This window comes from Rosa chinensis, chromosome 2 (assembly GCF_002994745.2).
Source record: "Rosa chinensis cultivar Old Blush chromosome 2, RchiOBHm-V2, whole genome shotgun sequence".
Lineage (NCBI taxonomy): Eukaryota > Viridiplantae > Streptophyta > Magnoliopsida > Rosales > Rosaceae > Rosa > Rosa chinensis.
In genome coordinates this window covers 80,307,908-80,325,538 of record NC_037089.1, presented here as the reverse complement: position 1 = coordinate 80,325,538, position 17,631 = coordinate 80,307,908, and the positions used below count along the sequence as shown (strand labels likewise).

General features: G+C 38.6%; 2 long non-coding RNA genes across 3 annotated transcripts; one reads left to right on the top strand and one right to left on the bottom strand.

Annotated features, from left to right (window-relative positions):
- Positions 1 to 5,402: 5,402 nt before the first annotated feature.
- Positions 5,403 to 7,631, top strand: LOC112190505. Of its 2 annotated transcripts, none has more exons than XR_005807168.1 (3): positions 5,403 to 5,562; positions 5,891 to 6,187; positions 7,300 to 7,631. It is a non-coding gene; the product is annotated as an uncharacterized LOC112190505 (long non-coding RNA). The 2 variants fall into 2 exon arrangements; XR_002932432.2 differs by lacking the exon at positions 7,300 to 7,631 and adding an exon at positions 6,848 to 7,105.
- A 1,633-nt stretch (positions 7,632 to 9,264) lies between these two features.
- On the bottom strand, positions 9,265 to 9,890 carry LOC112186286. The gene is made up of 3 exons (XR_002930729.2): positions 9,833 to 9,890; positions 9,626 to 9,702; positions 9,265 to 9,304 (listed from the first exon to the last, which is right to left on the bottom strand). It is a non-coding gene; the product is annotated as an uncharacterized LOC112186286 (long non-coding RNA).
- Positions 9,891 to 17,631: the final 7,741 nt, after the last annotated feature.

Genomic DNA, 17,631 nt, shown 5'->3' with positions numbered 1-17,631 from the left:
AAGTCTTGATGTACCAATTCAAGATAACAAATTAAACATTTTGTCAAGTTAGGTTAATTTTTTTTATATCTTACAGTTTTTCTTTTTTTGGCTATTAAACGGAGGAGGCTGGAATACGCAGGCGGCAACTTACAGCCACTGACAGAGTTGACGTGACGCGAGGAGAGCCCAATGGGTCAAAGTAGGGGCTCAAGGTAATTTCGCAGTTGACGGTGCCGTTAGAGTAAAACATGCTTTACAGCCTCCTCGTTGGCGCATCAGCCACCATAATCGAATTTGTTCATCCCATATCCTTTCCTCTCCGAACCCCTCTTTTCTCATACCCAAAATCACTTCTGTTCTTTCTCTCCTCTCACCACTCAACTTCATAACCAAACCATTCCCTTTTGCTCTTTAATCAAAATCCAATCTTTGAACACAAACCAAGCCGATAATTTTCGTGGGTTTTCCGGGAAAGCAATTGGGTTTTTGTTTGAAAGGAAGTTAAGGGTCGTGTGAGTGCAAAAGAGGATGGCGTTGATGAAGCTGAGGAGGAAAGTAGAGGGGAGAGTACTATGCCGGAGCTGTTTAGGTACTTGACCGAAGAAGCTCCTGACCCTCCTGTGAGGTGGCCTTGGTTTCTGGGTAAAATGCTTCACTATCTTTCTCTATCTTTTTTTTGTGTTTTATGAAAAATTGGTGATGATTGGAAAAGTGAGCAAAATGAAAGATTGAGTCTTTGGGCTTGTGTTGAATTGGGGTCTTGGTAGTGTGGTGGAATCATAGTATTATTAAAACTTGTACTGGGAATTTTCCATTTCGTATAGGCACGGCATCCTTTGCAGCCCAATTTCAGTTTGATAGGTTTGAAAAAGAATTAGTAGAGAGTTTTGTAGATATTCCTTTAAAGAAGATGATTTGAGTTTAAAAAGAGTTGTGCCATAGAGGTTGAGGACGCTACTAGGCAATTACAATTGCTGGCAATATGTAATGGAGTGGAAGCAGATGGTTGAGGTACATGCCCTCCTTTTAGTATTGAAGATTGTTAGTTTTGTTGAATTTCAGTGGACTATGATTTGTTTGTGGTCCTTTAGTGCTCTAAGATTCCTGCAATTCATTATGTGATTGCCTAAAATGATAGTATGTGAGCACTGATTGAAATTATTGATTAAGTACTTGGCTTATTAGGATTTCCATTTACTTCTCAGAAAAGCTTCTTGTGTTATTGCAAGATGGGCAAAAGGTGTCGGGGTTACTATGGTATTTTTAGCAGTTTGGCAGTACTAATTTGTTCATCTTCTATATTTAACCTTATGTGTAGGGCTGGGCACGGGCCGGGATGGGCCGGTTATAGGCTGATACCGAGCCCGGTACCGGATATATTTTTCGGGACGGGACGGGACGGGCCTTGGTTTTTTTGAATATGGTACCGACGATACCGAAACCGAACGGGATCGGATCGGGCCCGGGCCCATTTCGGGATCCCAGACTCCCTTGTTTTTTCCTATCACTTGATTCACTTAAGGATATCTGGTTTTCCAGATTTCACTCATCCCAGAATGCAAATACATATTTCTAGCAGTCCTAGCACTACAGCCTACAAATCTACAATGTTGACACATTCAATTGTCTTAAAACAAATCAAAATGAAGCACATTTGGCCATTTGCCATGAAAAGAAGAAAAGAAGAATGACAAGTTGACAACAATCACAACATGTCAATATCTGCACATGACAAAATATCAAGTCAAAAAACTGCAACTGATTTAATTGTAGATCCTATTCATTTCATTGATCTCAGTATGCAGCCCTGCAAGTGCAAGAACCTAACAAACTAGCTCCACTAGTACCCAAATTTGAAAACAAATCAAACTGTACTAAGGCTATTGTCTTGGTGCTGCACAGGAGGAGAATGATTGTTACAAAAAATGCAGTTATGCACTAAAACAGTAAAACAATAGAACCTGCAAATTTGACACACTTGCACAGTTGCACTATTTCACAATCTAATAAGAGTAATATCAAATTATCAACTAATCAACACTTCAACACAATGAAAGACGAAGCAAATCAGAAACGAATCAACTCAAAGTTTTGCAGAAGTGCAGATAACAATGCAGAAGTGCAAATCAAAACAAAATTCTGCAGAACTGCAGAAGTGCAGATAACAATGCAGAACTGCAGAACTCAAAGTCTAAAACACAACAACACAAGTACACAACAGTGACAACACAACCATTATCAAACTCACAAGGTGCAAACTGAACTAGTCAATAGAAATAGGGACTGCAGCCTTTCCCTTCGATTTTGCCCTTGGGATTGTTGGACCACTTGGACGTGTGTTCCTGCTTGATGCACTGCTCTCATAATCTAACCAAATACCAGAAAAATAAAAGTAAGCACTCGAAGTTGTTCAGCACTTGCAAGAACACAGAAAAAAAAAATTAAAATGCAAACTGATCAAGTACCTAATTCAGCTTGTTCATAGAACTCGGTGTTTTCAATGGAAGGCTCCTCATCTACCACTTGAGCAATATCATCTCCCAACAACCAATTCTGCATGCATATTAAACCCTCCACTGATTTAGGAGTCAATTCTGTATCAATCACTCTGCCTCCGGTGCTAAAAGAAGACTCTGATGCTACTGTGGATGTTTGAATGGCAAGTACATCTCTTGCTATTGCTGCCATAACAGGGAACTTAGGACCATTTATCTTCCACCAACACAATATGTCGAAATCCTCTTCCTCATCATCAACAAATTCAAGGGGAGCATTCAAATACTGATCCACTTCATGTACCATGATAGCCTCATCACTCTCTTGGACCACCTTTTTCCAATTGTTTAGCATCTGACCCCTCACACCTTTCCTAGGATTACTTCGGCTACTAGTGATTGTGCTGCTTGAACTTGTAGGGCTTGGATGCCTGCGCATATGTCTGCCACCATCTACTGTTGATGCATACTAAGAAGCAATAAGACAAAAAATTATGCATTAATACTTAGAACAAACTAAGACACAAAAAGATGAAAAGTAAAAACATAAACAGCCTCGAAACAAAGTGTAAAATCATCAAAGTTCGAGTTGTACCTCATCGTATAGTGCCATCAATAGAGATTTAATCTCATCAGTTCTGTGTTGCACATCAAAGTCATCCAAACCCTCTTCCTTCAAGGAATGTGTGTAATTCCTAAGCTTGAACCTTGCATCGAGTACAAGTCCGATAATAACCAAGTGGCTGAGGTCTTGAAAGCTGCCATAGTATTTCAAAAACCTAGATTTCATATTTGCAGCCACATCGGTTAAAACCTTTTCTGTATCGGAACCAGTTGCTTTCTCAGGTTCAAGGAATAGGCTGTTAATGTTTTTCTCCATTGTTACGACATCATGAAATGTCGTATGCACAGTTGGATGCAAGCTTGCACTAACTCGCAGCGTCACGTCGTAAAAAACTCTAAGTAGATCAACAAAAATCTCAGCCTTTTCCCAATCTGATTTTGCAGGTGGTCCAACTCTGTTTCTCTTGTTAGTACTAGGAATCAGATTGCCCTCCTCATCATACTCCTCTTCTGGTTCCTTAAAATAACCTAGATACAGCTGATCCTCATCTTCCTGCATCCTAGCAAAAGCTTTCTTGAATTTTAAGGCTGCCTCCAACATTAGATAAGTTGAATTCCATCTTGTTGGGACATCAAGACAAACCAGCCCTTTAAGAGGAAGCTTTACCCTTTCCACAGCTTTTCAAAAACTATCTAGTCGATTAGGTGAAGACCTAACATACTTGACAACATTCCTAATGGCTAAAACACTCTTTTGCAGCCTCTTCAAGCCATGTCCCACAATCAGATTGGTTATGTGGGCTGTGCATCTCTCATGCATGTATTTACCACCTAAAACTGGTTCGTAACCTTCAGATTTGTTCATCTTTGATATAAGCCACTCTAAAGCTGACTTATTGGCAGATGCATTATCGACAGTGATGGTTAAAACTCTCTCAATCTCCCACTGCAGTAAACATGACTCTATAAGCCTGCCTATGGTTGCCCCTTGATGATTTTGGATAACACAAAAGTTTATAACCCTCTTGTGCATTTTCCAATCAACATCAACGAAATGGGCAGTAAGCACCATATAGTTAATGTTTTGCACACTAGTCCAAGTGTCCGTTGTAAGACACACCCTGTAAGCCTTCAAAATCTTGATTAATTCTTTTTTCTGTGCATCATACATTCTTAGAAAGTTTGTAACTAGTTTCCTACGAGAGGGTACTTTAAACAGAGGGCACACTCTAGTACAAAACTGATTAAAACCTTTCTTCTCAACAAAGGTAAAGGGCAACTCATCTATGACAATCATTTCTACACAAGCTTCTAGATAGTCATCTTGATCATAAGCTACTGCAGTTAGCTTGTTTCCCTGAGACTTATCACCTACAAGAACCCTCTGAGTCTTGCTAATATTAGGTGGATAGTACCTACAAAATTGATTAATATGCCTAATCATCCCCGAAGTCCCATTCTTAGAACTATCCACTGCAAAGTCTCCAATTTTCCCTCTAGGACAGTAAATACAGTGAGCTCTTTTTTTAACAATGTCTATCTCATTCCCTTCAGCATCTTTACCCTTCTCAATCTTGTCATACTCCTTAAAATGTTCCCAAACAAAACTACGTTTAGCAGAACTAACCGGATTAGCAGAATCACTTGGAGTTGCAGAACCTGCTTGAGTTGCAGGAGCTTCATCATTTACAGGAGCTTGCTTGCTTGAAGTGGCTGGAGCTTCAATTTGAAGAGGAGCAGAAGGTGAGGTTGCAGTTGAAGAATCTTCAAGCCCTGAAGCAGTTGGATGAGGCCGAGCAACTGGTTTCTTCCCTCTAGCCATGGAAATTGGAATCGAAGAATTGGTTGAAATTGGTCAATTTAGGAGAAAGTGTAAGAATGGGGTAAGAGATGAGATTGGGGATTTCGGAGAAGAGAAGAAGTGAAGAATGAAAAAAGAGAAAATGGATGAATTGGGGATGGATTCGGAGAAGAGAAGAAGTGAAGAATGGAAGAATTGGGGAATTAGGGATTGGGTCGAATGGATTCGGAGAAGAGAATAGGGAATTAGGGATTAGGTCGAATGGATGAATGGTCGATATGATCGATAGTTCATAGTTAATATCGAGATCGTGTGCATTTAGTCCTACATGAAACCATTCGTAGGACTAATCAGATACAGCCACGTCATCAAACGGGACGGGACGGGATTAAACGGGACCGTTATGGTTAGAACCGGTACCGGGCCCGATTTCTCATAACGGGACGGGTTCGGGTCGGGACCTACATTTTCCAAAATTCATCCCGTACCGTCCCGCCAATTTTCGGGCCGGGATCGGGATATCGGTTTCAGGTGCCCAACCCTACTTATGTGCGGGTCTGATCCGAACGTAAAACAGGTGAATTGGTACGGTAAATGGTAGCAACAAGCAAACGGGTGGATGGAAGAGGCATGGAAAAGAGAGAGATGGACAACAGACATGTATAAAAGAGTTCGTGATGCGACCCCTAGCAAAAGTGGAAATTCATGCAGTTCAGACGAGTAAGTAGTTTATATCATAACACATTGTTTATGTAAAAAAAAAAAAAAAATTATGAAGTCATATGCAGTCAGATTTTGCATTGATAGTGAAGAAAGGATGTTACTATTAGACTGTCACTTGTTTCATCTGATTTGTAATTGTGAAACATAGCCTTTTCTTTTTGCACAAACTCGGTATATACTGGCCAGATTCAACCAGATGCAATCTACTAGATTGGGAGGAGCATTCCAATATAATTGAAAATTTGAAAGTCATTCATAGAGATCTCAGATCTAGTAACATACTACTAAATGAAAATATGAACCAAAATTTCTGATTTTGGTATAGCAAGGAGTTTCATGCTTAAGCGACTCGTATTGGATAAGCCACCACTTATCACAAAACCAACACCAACAGAGCCCCATGTTTCATCTAGCCTTTGCAGAGCCCATATCAAGATTCAAGCGTGAAGGTTGCGGTCGCAGAAATCAATATCGAGGAGCTGACGAAGGCTTGGCCTTCGCAGAAACCATACCAATATCGATGGTGTATGCGAAGATGATGAAGGCGTTGAGGACATGCTGTAAGATCTTCGGTTAGCGAATCTGAAGATTTATCTCATCCTATCTCCCATCATCTTGGCCGGTAAGTCCTTGTTATAATTTCAAATATTTTTTATATCTGGATGTAAGATATCTGATATTGCTATGACAATTTTTTTCTAGTAGAGGACGGTTATTGAGGCTGGTCTTTAATTGAAACTTGAAAGACATCGGGTTGAAATGGTATATGGTAATCAACTAGGTTAATTGGGTTCTATGAATGGAGTATGCATGAATTTTTTTCCCTTAAACTTAATTCAATTTATTAAGTTTAAGAAGTCATACTACTGTTAACTTGCAAGTAGCCAAAAACCAAATTTGAAATTGATCATTGTTGTTGTTAAGTAAGATCCTAGTAATGCAACGGAAGTTAATCCTGGAAAATAACAAGAACGAAAGCAAAAATTATTTTTCTTGTCATCAACTCCCAATTTGTTGTTGTACAAGATTGTCTCATTCACTATCCAAAACCCAAACAAAGACGACTGGGTGACCAAGTCAGATTGACACCAAAGATAAATACAATGAAAGCATGTATAAACTAGTCATCCTATTAATTTGTACAGGACAGTATGATAACTTATTTGATCTATAATGCAGATTAATGGGAAATGTTTAGGCTTTTTATTTTTTTTATTTTTATTTTTTTTGCTGTTTTATAACAATGCTAGTTAATACTTCTGTCATTCTTATTCTGATGCAGTAGCGTCCAAGAGGCTTTCCAATTTAGTTTAGGGTTACAGTAGTTCTTGTCATGGTTTTGTTTCATTTCCCAGTTCTGAGGGATATGGTATAATATTTGGGCAGTTTTGGTTGGATGGGAGGTGGTACAGATGTGCCTACCAGAAAAATTCTCAGTTAGTTTTGATTGGATAGGGGATTATGTACCTACTAGACAAGGCTTGTTGAACCTTCAACTGTCATGCTATATTTTCCTAATAAAGTTATTGTATGTATATGCATATATTCAAGTATGCTGGTGATTTGTGTCTAGCAGATTCCAAATTGATGCGGTTTAGATTATACTAGAAATTATGCCCGCGCTTTGCTGCGGAAGTTACTGTTGTCAATGAATTAGATGTATGTAATGGAAGGAAGAAATTATTACGTAACATTACATGGTATCCCTGATCTCATAACATTACTGTTGTTCAGGAGAGTCATTGCTTGGGTAGACAATTTGTTCTACACGTTTTCCTTGGTTATGTTAAGCTAAACCCCACGCGTTACAGTCGACCACGTATGACACACCGCCCGAGCTACACAAAGAAAATAATGAGACCATGTCACTGGCAGACCACTTCATCTTTTTGCTTGTCTCGCAGATCACTTCATCTTTTTGGTTGTCATTCATCTGCTGCTGAAAACAATTGCCTACAAATTTGGAAGAAGAATTAATCAGCACATATTATAAAAGGAAAAACAGATGAATCAGAACAGATTGGACATTACTTTTATTATTTATGTCCTATTCATTACCTATTTCATCTCTTTTCCTAGTTTCTTGATTTGTGTAAAATATATGTGCAAGTCTATTATATACAGCTTGTTACTTAAACACTCACACAGAAGAAAAACGTGGTGAAGAACAGATTTGTAATGCAAAGCTTAGCAACAAAGATAACTGAAGCTAAAAATAGAACCAAGCGCGCAAAGCAACTACCAAGAAAACAAACATAGCAAAATTATCAAAACAAAACTGCTAACTCCCTTTTAATCAGTGTAGAAGGCTAATCAATTTAAAACTGATTTTCTTCTTTGCAATGATATAAATAACTGCATTATATTTCCAAGAGAAAAGAGCAAAACCAACATGCAAACATGTCAAGCTACTGAGTCTATAACTACAGCAATATCACCAAAAGAGATATGCAACATAACAAACCCAATATGATAATCGCAAACCCCTGCATTATCAAATACATCATACAGCCTTTACTGAAAATATCTATCATGAAAAAAGAAATCCCACAGTCACACAAATCCAGACCTAATGATTATTATACTGGCGTTGAAACTCATTCTCTCGCATCAATTCCAGCAAGTTATCTAAAAATTGAAGCTAAATCAAAAGCGTAGGCCAGAGAAGACCCACCTTGTTTGAACCGCTTATATAAATTCCAAATTTTGAAAAAAATAAATAAATAAAAGGAAGAAGAAGAAGATTAAACGTTCAATTGTAGGACTCAACATGGACATAACATATATGAGAAGTAATTTTTTATTTCAAAATTTCATACATTATAAGTCGAACAAAATTTTGCTTTCTGGTTGTTGAGTATAAATTGAAAAGGTAGAAGCAAATATGATAATTGTAGTGAGTCTTAAATGTTGATATTTCTTAGTAAAAAGGTTGGCTGTTTTTTTTTTTCTTATTATTATTATTATTATCAGGGAATAAACATTTGGAATAGTACATAAAAGATTGAAAGGTATAGAGTCGAAACTTATTTTATGTGCAACAGTCTATAAAGCAAATCAATCTTTCCAATTGTGCTTTCAGAATAAGTGCTGATCCATATGAATGCAGAGATAAAATTGTTAGTATACCAGTACTTAAAAGGTCTCCAAACTGAAAGACAATGAGAGAATTAGCAAACACCAGTAGACTACCTAATATTCACGAAAGTAACAGAGTATGAACTATGTGTGATCTACATTGGATAAAACATTTGTACTTGTAAAAGCAAAGACTCCTCAATTTACACCTCCAAAATATTCAAAAATCTCAGATCTTTTCTATGATTACTTGAAAAAGGTACCTGAAAATCAATATAGAAAAATCTTCAACAAATCAAAGCAATTGCAGCATTCTATCATTGATCCCATGATTAGATTCATATATAACTTAATAAAAGATTTGAAATTATCAAAGATGAAAACTGTACATTGAAGTAATAAGTACACCAAAAACGGTAATGTGCAAGAAATACAAAATGCAGAGAGAAATTGATCCTTGCTAGCTTTGAATTGATCATAATGCAATCATCTCTAATAACAGTTTCTTTTCTAGCGGATATATTACATGGTATATCTTCTTGTTTTAAGACTTAGGAGAATTACAATAATTGTTGCAAGGTAGCTAAAAGATGAAAGACAACAGACTACTCACCAAGAAGCTACAGCTCGTGATCTGTTCAATAACAACTTTCAGCCTCTCCTACAGAAAAAAACAATAGCATATTGGTATGAATTATTCCGACAGAGAACATGCAGAACCTATTCTCTCCACTGATTTGAGCTAAACTGGAGAAATTACAAATAGAAAACATACCAAGAAGAAGAAAGCATATACAATTGAAAGTGAAAACGGAACCAAGCAAAGAAAAAAATGATATATACTGACATATGCTTGAAACCATTTACTGAATCTAACCCCTTTCCATATGCAATTCTACAAAACACACCTCAAATACAAATCCACACAGAACTCAAATTCAAATCAGAAACCAAACACAATTAGATAAACTTACAAACCCACCTTCTCTTCAAAAATAAGCAGACAAATAAAAAACAATGGTAATTCCAGATCTTCCTTCTTGCTATACCCAAATTTTCCTGCAAAACAGTGAAAGGATTAGGCATCTCAGATTAACTCTCAACCTTTATTTACACAGTCCATATCATACTTTGGTCAAGTAATCCATTGTACTATCAAAAATTGCTTAACATGTATTCTTCCATTTACCTTGATTTACAGATTCAAGCTTCTCCTTTTCTTCACACCTTGCAGACCGATTTCTTACGACAAATAAATCAATTGCAGCAACAATTATAGTAGCATGTGAAACCTGCATACAAAACCAATCACAGATTAACATTAAAAACACAAATGAAAACCATAAATCCCTTAAAAAATTTTTTTTTAAAAAAATATCCATAGCAACCTACAATCACAGATTAAGAATATAATCAGCACAACTCGTTGGCTTTTTAGTGGCTGACCTTAAGAAAAAATTGTTTTGGTGTGTAAAAAATATGGTCAAACACATCACGGTATTAAACTAACCAGTATTTCCCAAGTTTCAAATTTTTAATGAAAAAACTTCAATGACACACATAATGACAGAGTATTAACGTAGATAATCCAGACTTGCAGGAATACTACAGAATTGTAAAAAAAAAAAAAATCAATAGATTACTTGTTCCTTGCCTTAACACCATTCCTCTTGTCAGTCCCTCCTTCATCATCAGAACGGTCATTTGAAGCCCTTGGTCACACACTCAAAACTCTTTGAGTTTGGCTCCGAAGCAACACTGCTTGATTTCTTCAGCACTCCATCAGGCACCATATATCTACCTTAAAGATAAAAAAAAAATTGAGGAACAATTGTGCTAGATTGTATTCACACATTGAATCTATACTAACATATAAAATCAAGAACACTTTTAATAATCAAAACGCTAGTATACTCAAAGAACATACAACAACAATATTCAAAAAAAGTCTAGACAGCAAGAACACTTACCAAATGAGGTCTTCTTTGCCGAATCTATTCCTGCACAAAAAAATAAAATAAAATAACATGCATCAAGTAAAAACCCAGAACCCGCCCACCTAATTACCCTAATCAAAAGCAACTGGAGAAAAGGAACAAAAGCAATGCATTGATAATCTGACCACAATTACCTTGATCAAAATTCAAATTCACAAATCGCAAGCAACAAAGCTCTGTCTGATGCCAAAAAACAAATTATAAAACCCCCAAAAAAGAAATTAGTGAGAAAGAGCTTGCAATAATTCCTGGGTTGCACCATCAAAAATTCCTCCAAACGACGACTCTATCTCTCTATCATGGAGGAAAACATTGATGTAACAATCGGTTGTAGCTGGGTTGCACCGATACGAACCCTCTCTCTCTTTTTCTCTCGGCTGCTTTCTTTCTGCTTCTCACTGTCGGGGAATAAGATCAGAGAGAATGAGAAATTGTGGAGGGACAATCCACTGAATAAGCCAAATTCAAATTCAAATTCACATATGAAAAGCAACGAACCTAACTCTCTCAATGTCGTTTATACGGCTGTAGAAGACACGGAGGAATCAGTAGTGGCATGATTGGGATCAACGATTTGGGTATTTTGGTGTAACAGTAGAGGTCGGTGTAAACATAGGCTTCCCGAAGAAAGAGATGCAGTAGAGGTCGCTACACCGAGAGGTTCTTTTGATTCGACAAAATACAACCCAACTGTCCAAGAAATCACCACTTTCCTCGCTCTCTCTCTCTCTCTCTCTCTCTCTCTCTCTCTCTCTCTCTCTATCTCTCTCCACCTCTCTGCAGCGAAGAAGCAAAAACACGATAGCACTGAGAACACCCAGGTGTTGACGCAAGAGACAGGAGGCAGGGGTACAATAGACTTTTGACAATACGGCTCGGCTGGAGCCGGCACTGTTCATAAACCGATGAACAGTGCGTTGAGAATTAGTATATAGTAAATGTTTATTCGATATTATGGTTGTGATGGTTAATGACCACCATGGTTGTAACATTGTTTGAATGAAATTTTGATGAGCATGACCCAAGTGTCATTGAAATGGTATAAAAAGCCCAGTTGTTCTCATACTTATACAAATGGGAGTGAAATTTGCACACCCCGAATTACATTATGCACTCCCTCTGATTATATCTTCACACTTTATGTAACGTCCCAAACCTGAATTCACCGGTTTACTAGTCATTTGGATAGTAAACGACCTTTATTTTCACTTTTACTGTCGTTTCGGTACTTTTAGGGGGCCCTAAAAGATGACTCTTGTTCGGGTCAAAATTTGAGAAAATGTTATTCATAAAAGTTGTAGAGGACGTTAAACCGAGCGCGTGCATATGTGGTACGTAAATATCGGAGTTCATATGCGAAAGTTATAAGTGAAAAATTAATGTTACTGTTCATGGTAAGTTTATATATATATATATGGAAAGTTACCACGGTAGGTTTCCATTTCTGGAAACCCACCTCGGTAACTCTCCCTCTCTCCTTCCTGGAGCTTGTTCTCTCCCTCTCCTCTGCAACTCCGGCGCCCTCTCAATTCCGGCCACCTGGGAACGAGCCGTGGCCATCATCCTCATCCTGGACTCGTCTATAGTGGTAGCTTGCCGTTTCTTAGCCGGAAATCGTTGAATCGAGCCCAAGAATTTTACTCTAGCAGTTTTGAGGCAACGCCGATATCTTCCGATTCCGGCCATCTCCGGCCACCAAACCTGCGTCGAAAGTGCGGTTTTCACCAAGGATCATTTTCCCTCTAGCCTTGAGCCACGATTTGCAGTGTAGAGGGAGAATCGATCAAAACCCGATCCTAGGGTTCTTGGATTTTCTGGGTTTTCTTCACCGGCCAATTTCGAGCATTTAAAGGTAAAATTGGAATATGCGGTAGTTGAGAAACTTGTTGGGTTTGTTGTGATGTTGTTGCTGCCAAAATTTGGTGGCCACAGGCGCGTGGAGGCGAGTAGGGTGGGTTTTTAATTCCTGTTTTAGCCCAATTAAATCCTATAATTGATGTAGAGCTCGTAAATGTGATTTTGGTTAGAATTGAAGAAAAGTTGTGTTGATTATGAAATTTTCGAAATTTAGAATTCCATTATCAATTTACGAGAATCCGACCGTCGGATATCTCTCGGTTCTGCCTTGGAACCTTTAAATTAACGGATTGATATTAGTGGTGTAATTTGGGTTGAATCCGAGAAGAAGTGGAGATGTGATTATGAGGATTTGATTTTAGGAATCGTATTAAATTGTTGAATAGTGATTCACGGAATATAATTATGTACAGGGCGATGTACCGAGCTATTGATCGACGAAGGAACTCGTATGTGTGATCGCCTAAATAGAACAGTGAGTGGACTTTTGTTTTAAATAATGATGCATGCACTTATTTTGAAATTATTGATTAATTTAATTATCATTTTATTGATCGAGCATAATATTTTGCCTTGGATTATAATTTTGACATTATTTTTCCATATGAATTTCGGTTACGAATCTATTATGCTCGGATTTGGATTTAAGATTTATTTTCGGAAATATGATTTAATTTTCGGAGATTAATTATGAATTATTTTCAATTATGATTTGGAAATGGATTTTGAGCCTTCGATAAGTATCTCCGATATATGGCTTTTATTTGAAATCATGATTTTCGACGAATTATTTTCCGAAGTGATTTCCGGAGATTTATAATACATTTCTGTTCGTCGATATTGAGATTTCTGGAATATTTTTTCTAGAATGGGATTTTCGATGGAATTATATTTATCGATTATTTCTTGCCTGATGGTTTATAAATTCCAGATTATTTTGGTGTGCGGGGTCACGTTGTTGGAATATGTCTTCTCTCGTGAGTAATGGGGAAGCCTTACTGCTGATTTTTGAGTTTTCGTATGGTTTTAAACCACCATACCTGGGTCGTCATATTTATTGCTAGCTAGTCTATTAGTACTCCTCCCTGCTTACTATGTGTTCGTGGGTGAGTAGAGCAGAGCATGGGATGCTCTAGAGTGTGGGACACTCCGACCCGAGCCTGGGAGGCTCCCTTATTTGTATGGTGAGAACTTCTCCCCCATATTTGAGTTGATACCTTCAGCTAGCGGGGCTACCTCGATTTCTTTTGACCAGCGGGGCTGGAATATTTTCACGAATTTTCGTGTTGCGAGAAATATGTTTTATCCACATTGCATGCATCAAGGTTTTTAAAGGATGAACATGTGGGAAAGTATTAAAGCTTTACTTTCTTTTGAATTATCTTATTTATCTATTTATTTTTGTCCACTCACTCTAACATGTTTTTAAATTACTTTCCCTTAGGCCCTTCGGTTTCAAATGCCCAGTTTGCAGGCGAATTAGTGGAGGTCGGGCGTACATGGCATTTGAGGCATAGTTGTCGCTACTTCCGCAGTGTAGGATCCCTTGATCCTTTACTCTTCTTTTTATATCCTTGTGTATTAGTATTGCTCTGATAACCTTTTGGGATTAGTATTGTTTAGTTGAGTTTTGTGTTTTGCGAAAGTGGAGTTGATGGTAATTGGGAGCAGGGTGGCTCCAGGAGTATAAGGGTGGTTTGCTTGAAGTGTTTTGTGTGTTTTACAGGTTGTGGGTAGTCCACTTTCAGGGGAAGTTCTGTCAAATTCTTGGTAGAATTCCTTCTAAGGTGGCTCCCGCAGGGCCTCTTTGGGTTTCAGGGTGAAAACCGGGGCGGGTCCTGTCACTTTATCTCTTTGTTGTTCCTCAATCGCCCCTTAAAACTTCCAAAATTTGCGGTTCTTTCTCTATGCTTTTCCTTGTTTTTTGAACCTGATCTCTGAGATTGATTCTCAGGTTTTCTTTCTTAAATAGATCAAGTAGAGAGACTCGATCTCAAGGGAAGAAAAACTGTAAAGAAAATATCAAGAGAGTACATGTCGATTATTAGAGAGAGATTTGATGTAGGATATGATATCAACATCCTATTCTTCAAGACCAAAAGTAGTTGATCAAATTAAACAAAACTTCCCAGATTCATTGCCCAATGAATATACTGAACAAGGATCACAAACACCCAATTTTATGCTAAGATTATTCCCAATATTGAGTCACAATCTTCAAAATTTGTTATTGTCTTTATGGGTTCTACACTTTTGTTCTTTATATTTGAGTTATTCTAAACAAAAGAAAACCCATTTTACTGAGAGGCAAATCAAGATTTTGAGAGGAAGTAGGAGAAAGGTTTTTGGGTTTGTTCAATCAATAGACAAGTGAAGATTCGTAGAGATTGATAACAGAGAAAAAGTTAGTTGATCTTACACCAAGTAATTTTCAAATTTGGGGAAGAAATATTAGTTTTTCAAACAGAATCGGTGTACTTTTCCCTTAGATTATTTGTCATCTTTTTTTGTTTCTAACAACATCAGTCTTCCAAATGAGTCCACAAATCGGATTGAAATGGAAAAGATAATGAAGAAGAAGAAGAAGAGCAGAGAGATGTTTGTTGAAGAAAGAAGAGAGAGATGAGAGCATCAAAAATTAGTGAAAGACACAACAATAATAACAAGGGTAATGTGGGAAAGCCATGTAATCAGAATATATAAAAAATATTAAAATAAGAAAGGGGAATGCATATTGTAATTTGAGGAGTGCAAATTTTACTCCCCATACGAATTTGTTGTCCATGGTTGTGTTATGCATACATAATAATAACCATACGGTAAGTTGTATGTAATTGACATGTCCATGCAGAAGCAAAAGTAGCTTAAGCCTCTTTCTTGATTTGGAGCTCCTTGCATGTATGAAGAATGAATTTAAGTTGAACTAAATTATTTGTAGTATTAATGTCTAATATTCAGCAGTAGCTAAACCTTAATCAATGCGAGTTCGAGGGGTGAACCGCTACTTGTGATATTCATGTTGTTTCCGCTATCTGTCAAATAAAATACACAGGGCGTCAAAGGGAGACCGCAGTTGGCGGTCTTCTCTTCTCCGATGCCTAAGTCAGTCAATATATTTGTGTTGACAGAATAACGTTAGGTAAGTAGTAAATGCGTAATTAATGAGAGAGGAGTGGACCTTTTATAGGTGGGGAAGAGACTGATCTCTTCCTTGTTTTCGATATGGGACTGATATGCTTTAGTTCCCAGCTTCTGATGCTTCAGCGAGGTGATCTTGGCACGGCGCGTCAGCGGTGATCTCGGGATGAGTCGGGGCTCAAGTGATAACTTGTTTAGGTGTGCTTCCATAGGTTATACCCTAGATAGTTGTCGGTACCGCTGGTGGCAGTATGAGTGTGGCTCATTGTAGCTAATTATGCTTGGAAAATGCTCATGTAAGTACAAGTCTCCCAAGTCCCCAGTTAAGGAGGGCAATCTTGGTTAAGGAGTTGCCTAGCGGTTTGAAGCGTTATTTTTGCTAGTCTTGCAAAAGCATAATTAGCCTCAATGCATTGTCACCCATGGACTTGTTCTGACAAAACGCTTTATACCCTTTCAGGTGGGCCCCTGCTAAGCCCCCCAGGGAGTCTTCCACTCCCCTGCTAAGATAGACCTTCGTTTGGCCGATAGATTGTTTGTTGAGGGGAACTGCGTTGAGCAACGGGTGTTGGGTAGCGAGCCCAATCTTTGATACCCGAGTGACGGGGGTCAATGTGCCTGATCAGGGCCGTCAGAGACTGTTGACATGTTCCCTTACTTTTTCCCGAATGAGCAGAGCTTGACTGCAGCACCGTGTGACGGTCGCTGTCGTTGTGAAGAGTTGCCTCGAGAGTCATTGTTGGCAGGAGTCTTTCCGCTGAGAGGCCATGGTTGGAAGTGTCGATAGCGCATTGTTGCATAGCTATGATTTTCTCGCTTGCAAGATGAAGGTAAGAAGTTCAGCTAGCGGTGTTGTGCATAGTAGAAACTCTCTCACTTATAAGAGGAAGGTAGAAGTGCCGCTAGAGGTGTTGCTCTTAGCGGAGACTTTCTCGCCTGAATGGTGAGAAGAGAGAAGTTCCAGTAGTAGTGTTGGGCTTGGCGGAAACTTTCTCGCTTGTAAGAGGAAGGTGAGAAGTTCCATTAGCGATGTTGCGCTTAGCGGAGACTTTCTCGCATGAATTGTGAGAAGAGAGAAGTTCCGCTTGCGGTGTTGCACTTTAGAGGAAACTTTCTCGTTGAATGGTGAGAAGAGAGAAGTTCCGCTAGCGGTGTTGTGCTTAGCGGAGACTTTCTCCCCTGAATGGTGAGAACAGAGAAGTTCTGCTAGATGTGTTGCGCTTAGCGGAAACTTTCTCGCTTGTCGATTGCTATGCTTACTCCTGACAGTTAATTTAGATAGCAGTTTCGTCTGACAGAGTTCGACACGTGTCTGCTATGTACTGGGTTGGCATGTAGGTGCACGTCGTCTCCGCACGCCTGTCTCTTCGCCATTAATGTGAGTTAATACTGCATTTGTAACCGAGGCAACGCCTCGGTTAATCTGGATAGTGAGTGCGATCGTGGGGCACGTGTACGGTTCTTGTATGATGTCATTTTTCAGGGACAACCCAGATTTATTTGATGTTAGCATAAAAGAGGGGGAACTTGGAGGGATTCGACACTTTCTTTAAACTTCAAACCTGAGTCGTCGTCTTCAAGCCCTATTCTGTGAGAGTTTTGGAGGGGTTAATTTCTGCAAGTGAAGAGTAAGGGTGTTGGCTTTAGAGGAGAGAGACTATCCCAAAGGCAGAAACGAGCATCTTCAAGCGCATACACTTCACGTACTTCAGGTTGGTACTTTGGCCTCCGTGTTTCACTGTTTGTTTATGTGTTGTGTCTCTCTGATATTTCTGCTTTTTGAATGTGTTCTTGCCACTGTGATAACGTGTTTGAGGGTCTAGAAGGGCTTGTGGGTTGGTTTAGGTGTTTTTGGTAGAGGGTTGATGTTTTGTGTTGTGCTAGACGGTCGAATTTGGGTTTCGAGGGATATACGTGGTTTCTGGGTTTTTTGTTGTTTCTGAGTTTTCTAAATACAATTGTTCTTGGTGTTCTTGGATAAAATCTGACATAGGAG